Here is a 6,630-nt window from a genome sequence, read left to right on the forward strand (position 1 = left end):
TCTTCAGGGTATTTTAAATTTGTAAGTCATTTACCTTATATGTGATAGTTAATGTGATCTGTGCAGTTTCTTATCTTTGTATAGTCTATGGTTTTATATAGTCTGCGGTGACGAAAGTTCATCAAACCTGTCATCTGTCAACAACCACATTTATTCATTTATTCAAGGTCTAAACTGTTAGTGTAGAAAATCCTCATCATGTAGAAGATCAGGGAGGGAGCTGGTTAAATACATAAAGTAAAAAACTATATTTCAGACCCTTAAACTCACTATCAGGGGGCAATAAAGCTGCCTTAACTTAATAGAGTATACATATATATTACAGGGCCATGCTCATTAGCTTGGCTATTATAAATAATGTGGCTCATGTCCACTTTGTCAGAAAATAGTCAAATAAAACAGCTTCACCCTCAGATCCTGTGCACTGATTATGTGTCTGACACACATTATAATTCTCTCGGTCTCTACAGTGGATGTATTTTAAGACCAATCAGAGGCGGTTGCTAGGCGGGCCAGAATCTGTCGGCCAATCAGCGTTTTTCTGCCGATTAGCTGACGTATGTCGTCATCGGTCGCGACGTGTCCCGTAATTGGTCATGATTTTGTGGGCGGGGCGTAGAGAGGCGGAGAGAGGAAGTTGGAAAACAGATTTAAACCACTTTTGAACCGCTGCCTCTGTTTGCTTGTGCTCTGAGAAAACGTTGTTACCGGAGAGGTTTGGATGTTAAAACAAACCCTGCAGCTGCTTTTCTGTCCTTGATGAAGAAGTCTGGATGCTAAAACAAACACTGGAGCTGCTTTTTGTCGAACACGATTGAAACTGGACGCTGAAGCATGGAACTAAGGTACAGTTAGCGGCTAGCGTTAGCATGAACGTTATCGGAGAGCGTTAGCATTAGCATTACCTAGTAATTTGGTTTAACTCCATTTCCACTCGTTTATATCGCGTGGGTAAGAGATTGTTTGTGTTTCTGTGACTGAGGCGTCCCTGACATGAGTTGTGGGCAAATACCGTGGACGAATGATCACTCAGTGGCCTCATGGTAATGTTTGTACACCTCTGTATTTGTTTACAGTCACTTTACCGATATTTTGCGTCTTTTTGTCACTTTGTGTTCCATCCTGCTCATTTAAACTCAGTTTATGGTGGTTTATCGTGTCGTTGTCACCGGTTTGTGGCTGTTTGTGGTCATTTTATATCATTTTACGTCTCTACCTGGCTGTTTTACACCTGGGTGCTAGCGTTAGCAGTAGTAGCAAGCGTTAGCATAAGTGTCGAGGGCTTAGCTTTTTCGTCTTTCTCATCGTTTTTATTTGCGTGGGTTAAAGTGTGTTTGTGTTTCTGTGATTAAAGCGTCCCTGATATGAGTTGTGGAGGGTGGTAACTGTTCACTAGTCTTGTTTGTCTGTTTACATCTCAGTTTGCATCTCTTTACAGTTACTCTGCAGACATTTTACTGCTTCTTTGTAATGTTGTGCTCCATCTTGGTCAGTCTAAGTCAGGTTATGGCGGATTATCACATCGATGTGATACATTTTGTGTCTACTTGTGGTGGTATTGCATCGTTTTAGGTCTTTAGCTGTTTTACATCCACTTATGTTCAGCTTCTCTGTGGTTGTTTTGCATTGTATCATGTCTTTTTAGTTCCTGGTCATTTAACATGTCTTTGAGGCCATTGTGTGTTTCAGTGTGGCAGTTAAGCGTCTCATTGTGATCATTTTACAGCTCAGTTTTTTCCTTCTTTGTGGTTTTGTGTGTCTTTGTAGCTTTGTGGCAATATTCTGTCCATAGCCATACATTGAACTCCCAGTTTGTTTGTGGTGACTTGAGACTTTATTAAGCTCAGTTTTGTGTCAAATACAAACTTTTGAAAATTCGATTTTAACCCCTCCACAAGTTTTAAACCTCAAGAGTAGGTCACAGCATCTGAGCTGAGATTACTGTTGGAAATTATTAGAAAAATAGCTTTTTTTCTCTGAGATGAATAAAGTCATATTCTAGTAGCATCATTAATTAATTTATTTATTTATCGTCTTAAAACTCAAAGTTTGATTGTTAAGGTTCTAGTGTTTTCAGTGTTGTATTCTTCTACACTGTTAAGGGTTTGGAGGTGACCTGTTGAGGTTCATTGTTTTTCATGTGTTGTTCTTGTGTTTTCCAGGTTTACTGGTTCAGCTGCTGCAGCCTGGACAGAAACACCAGCTCTCACCTGACAAACCAAACAGGTATGTGTCCTAAAGATTTACCCAGTCTGAAAAAATGTGTTGATGAGCTGAATTATTAATGTTAGTAACAGTGTTATTGTTTAAATCCTTGGTATTTAATGAGGTTAGTATTGAATATAATTATAACTGATTAATTGTGTCTATAAATTCTCAGTAAATAGTACTAGTTACAATAATTTTTAAAAACTCAAAGGTGTCGTCAGTTAACTTTCTGCCACCACAAGTTAAGACCCTGCTTTCAAAAACTTAAGTTTTTATTCCAGTAATGTACATGATCCTCAGACAGTGATAGAAATCTAACTTTTAGTTCATCTTCCAGATATTTGGTATTGATTCTTAAAGATGTGATGCTTTTTCTTGTCACATGTGACAGCGAACAGCCCATTTTCTTTAATGTTTGTTAAATGTTGTGGTTCAGCTGTAATGTTGAATATTTCTCTGTGTTTTCATGGTTAAACTGTTGATGAGGAATAGGTAGTAGTCTATTGATCATTTTCTTTGTATGTTTTTCTTTGATTTCCTTAAGGTGTCACCACTTCGTTCACAACGTCATCCATGATCACAGAAATGTAGTCAATGATCAGAGAGTCTTAGGACAGTGAAGAAGTTCTTTGTAACCAGAACTGAGGCCTCCAGGTAATTCACAATCAGCTTTACATCAACTGTCCTGTCCTGCCTGGCACACACTAAAAGATTTTTAACATTTTAACCGATCTAGATAACATGAGAAACCAAACACATGACGACAAATATTGACAGATGTCACAGTTGTGTTCTTACAGTGTGTGATGTGCAGGGAGACACAGCCACACCACACACTAACAGATTCACCACCAACAACCAGAATCTGGACTCCCAAAACTCCAAATCTGATGACTTTAGAGGAAACAAACATGGCGGACGAGAATGTCTCTCGTTTGTTCTGCTTCCATCTTCAGTCAGCTTGTTTCCTTTAAAGAAAAATCAAAATGTTTCAAAAATACGTCAAAAAATTAAAACATGAGAATCATGATGTTTTCAAATAAAATGCAAGTTATTTGTGTAACATCAGTTTCAAAATACAGAACAACTCAAAAGTTTAGAAATACACTTTTAATTAATTTATTGCAGACAACATTTAACAAATCACAGCAAAGATAATGACAGACATTTAACCACTAGGAAACACTTGTTAGAACTGGTTAGAGTTAATGTAGTTATGAGCACATTTTCCAAGATGAACATGCCTACTAAGCATCTTTGTGATCATTCTACTGCTTATGATACACTTATTGATTAAATAGTTGTGTTACAAACAGTTGAATGTTCTCATAGGTGATTAATAAAGACATATTAGTCTTTGGAAAATGTGCCCATGACCTCATTACAGGTGGTGGAGAAAAACAAACTTGAACAGTGTTGATTTCCTCAACACTGTCTACAGCTGTTAGATGGTGGAAGTTTTTTTTATCTAATTGGTTAATTAACAGCTTCATAACACATTTATTTCCTTTCATTCATTTCAGGTTTTCAGCTGCTGTCGTCTTCTCCTGCAGAGACAAAAAGGTGTGTCCATACTATGACATTTTTGACCATTTTCATGCCTTATACTGTGACATTTTTTTGACTGTTGTAAATATCTTACACATGTGGCTTAAGACCAAGGAACTATCTTAAAGCAGCCGTCCTACCCATGTTTTTCACAGACATATTCACACACAGACCTCTACACAGTGTTTGTGGTTTAGGTTAGATTTTGTGTTTATCATTTTGTTATTTTAAACAGTGCAATATCAATACTCAAACCCAATCAAGTAGTGTGTACATAGTCCTGTTAATACTGTTTTCAATTTTTTTATATTGTTATATATTATCTTGATTTATGTCTTGTCTTGTTTATATAATGCCTTTTCTGTTTTTGCAACACTGAATTTCCCCGCTGTGCGGAGGATTATCTTACTGTTACTCAAATAAATACTTCTGAACACTGAATATTTTGCTGGTCTGTTCAATATTGTATCAAAGTGAGTATTTTTAGCCAGAGGCCACTCGTAGCCAGAGGTTCCTTCCAGCTACAAGTGGCTAAAAATAAAAACCCTAACCCTAATTTCTGGCTAAAAGCCATAACCGTAACCCTACCCTCCGGCTACAAGTGGCTAAAAATAAAAACCCTAACCCTAACCCTAACCCTAATTTCTGGCTAAAAGCCGTAACCCTAACCCTAACCCTAACCCTAATTTCTGGCTAAAAGCCGTAACCCTAACCCTACCCTCTGGCTACAAATGGCCACAGAGACTTTTGGTCGGAGGTTAGGGTTAGGGTTAGGGCTTTAAAAGTGGCTAAAAGCCGTAACCCTAACCCTAACCCTAACCCTAATTTCTGGCTAAAAGCCGTAACCCTAACCCTACCCTCTGGCTACAAATGGCCACAGAGACTTTTGGTCGGAGGTTAGGGTTAGGGTTAGGGCTTTAAAAGTGGCTAAAAGCCGTAACCCTAACCCTAACCCTAACCCTAATTTCTGGCTAAAAGCCGTAACCCTAACCCTACCCTCTGGCTACAAATGGCCACAGAGACTTTTGGTCGGAGGTTAGGGTTAGGGCTAGGGCTTTAAAAGTGGCTAAAAGCCGTAACCCTAACCCTAACCCTAACCCTAATTTCTGGCTAAAAGCCGTAACCCTAACCCTACCCTCTGGCTACAAATGGCCACAGAGACTTTTGGTCGGAGGTTAGGGTTAGGGTTAGGGTTAGGGCTAGGGCTTTAAAAGTGGCTAAAAGCCGTAACCCTAACCCTAACCCTAATTTCTGGCTAAAAGCCGTAACCCTAACCCTACCCTCTGGCTACAAATGGCCACAGAGACTTTTGGTCGGAGGTTAGGGTTAGGGTTAGGGCTTTAAAAGTGGCTAAAAGCCGTAACCCTAACCCTAACCCTAACCCTAACCCTAATTTCTGGCTAAAAGCCGTAACCCTAACCCTACCCTCTGGCTACAAATGGCCACAGAGACTTTTGGTCAGAGGTTAGGGTTAGGGTTAGGGTTAGGGCTACGGCTTTAAAAGTGGCTAAAAGCCGTAACCCTAACCCTAACCCTAATTTCTGGCTAAAAGCCGTAACCCTAACCCTACCCTCTGGCTACAAATGGCCACAGAGACTTTTGGTCAGAGGTTAGGGTTAGGATAGGCTAGGGCTTTAAAAGTGGCTAAAAGCTGTAACCCTAACCCTAACCCTAATTTCTGGCTAAAAGTGGCTGAAACCCATTCAAAGCCAGAAAGTCTTTTGCATGAATTATTTATTTTAATAGTTAGCATTTCTACATTACGAAATCATTTTTGTGGCATCAATTCAAAAAGAGAGACACTCAAAAGTTAAGCAACAACTTTATTGATTCTTCACAGCAAAGATAATGACAGATGTTTGACCACTTAGAAACACTGTTTAATTCCCTCACCCACCATTTAATGTAGTAATGAGCAAATATGAAGCTATTCTTATCAAAGTCATATACATTTTTAAGAACATTTAACTATATTTGTTGTCCTCTTCAGGTGACGCGGTCTCCTCCTCCGCCTGCAAAAAGACAGAACATGTTAATCACAGAAACTGTCCAAACTTTCAAGTCCTGAAACTTTATTACAACTATAATTAAAGGAGAAAAAACAAAGCTTAATTATCCCTCAAATAACTCTATGACTCTACAGAACTTTTCCTATTCTTGTGGCCTGTAATGTTTCAAATTACTTCTTGCATTTAAGAGACATGATGACATTTTCTAACATTGACCACATCGTATACAATGACATGTGTATGACATTTTTTGATGGTTTTTGATGCCTTACTATACTATGACATTTTTTGATGGTTTTTGATGCCTTACTATACTATGACATTTTTTGATGGTTTTTGATGCCTTACTATACTATGACATTTTTTGGCCATTTTTGATGCCTTACTATACTATGACATTTTTTGATGTTTTTTAAGCCTTACTATACTATGAGATTTTTTGATGGTTTTTGATGCCTTACTATACTATGACATTTTTTGATGTTTTTTAGATGCCTTACTATACTATGACATTTTTTGATGGTTTTTTGAAGCCTTACTATACTATGACATTTTTTGGCCATTTTTGATGCCTTACTATACTATGACATTTTTTGATGGTTTTTGATGCCTTACTATACTATGACATTTTTTGATGGTTTTTGATCTTACTATACTATGACATTTTTTGAAGCCTTACTATACTATGACATTTTTTGATGGTTTTTGAAGCCTTACTATACTATGACATTTTTTGGCCATTTTTGATGCTTACTATACTATGACATTTTTTGCCATTTTTGATTCTTACTATACTTTTTTTGATTTTTTGTTCTATTATGACATTTTTTGCATTTTTGATGCCTTACTATACTATGACATTTTT

General features: G+C 37.7%; 2 long non-coding RNA genes across 30 annotated transcripts in view; one reads left to right on the top strand and one right to left on the bottom strand.

Moving 5' to 3' along the window:
* The first annotated feature begins 455 nt into the window (after positions 1-455).
* On the top strand, positions 456-4,197 carry LOC108885323 (uncharacterized). The gene is made up of 4 exons (XR_001961240.2): positions 456-845; positions 2,163-2,226; positions 2,753-2,862; positions 3,732-4,197. It is a non-coding gene; the product is annotated as an uncharacterized LOC108885323 (long non-coding RNA).
* A 1,360-nt stretch (positions 4,198-5,557) lies between these two features.
* The window catches only part of LOC127142733 (uncharacterized), a 26,113-nt gene continuing 25,040 nt past the window's right edge, over positions 5,558-6,630 (bottom strand). For 28 of the 29 annotated variants that reach the window (XR_007813732.1, XR_007813747.1, XR_007813735.1 and 25 more), the window contains one exon: positions 5,559-5,768. This is a non-coding gene — a long non-coding RNA (uncharacterized LOC127142733). Of the gene's footprint in view, positions 5,769-6,630 lie in introns of all 29 variants that reach the window. The other variant, XR_007813749.1, reaches the window with a different exon arrangement.

Source organism: Lates calcarifer, linkage group LG8, assembly GCF_001640805.2.
Source record: "Lates calcarifer isolate ASB-BC8 linkage group LG8, TLL_Latcal_v3, whole genome shotgun sequence".
In the NCBI taxonomy this organism is placed as follows: domain Eukaryota; kingdom Metazoa; phylum Chordata; class Actinopteri; family Centropomidae; genus Lates; species Lates calcarifer.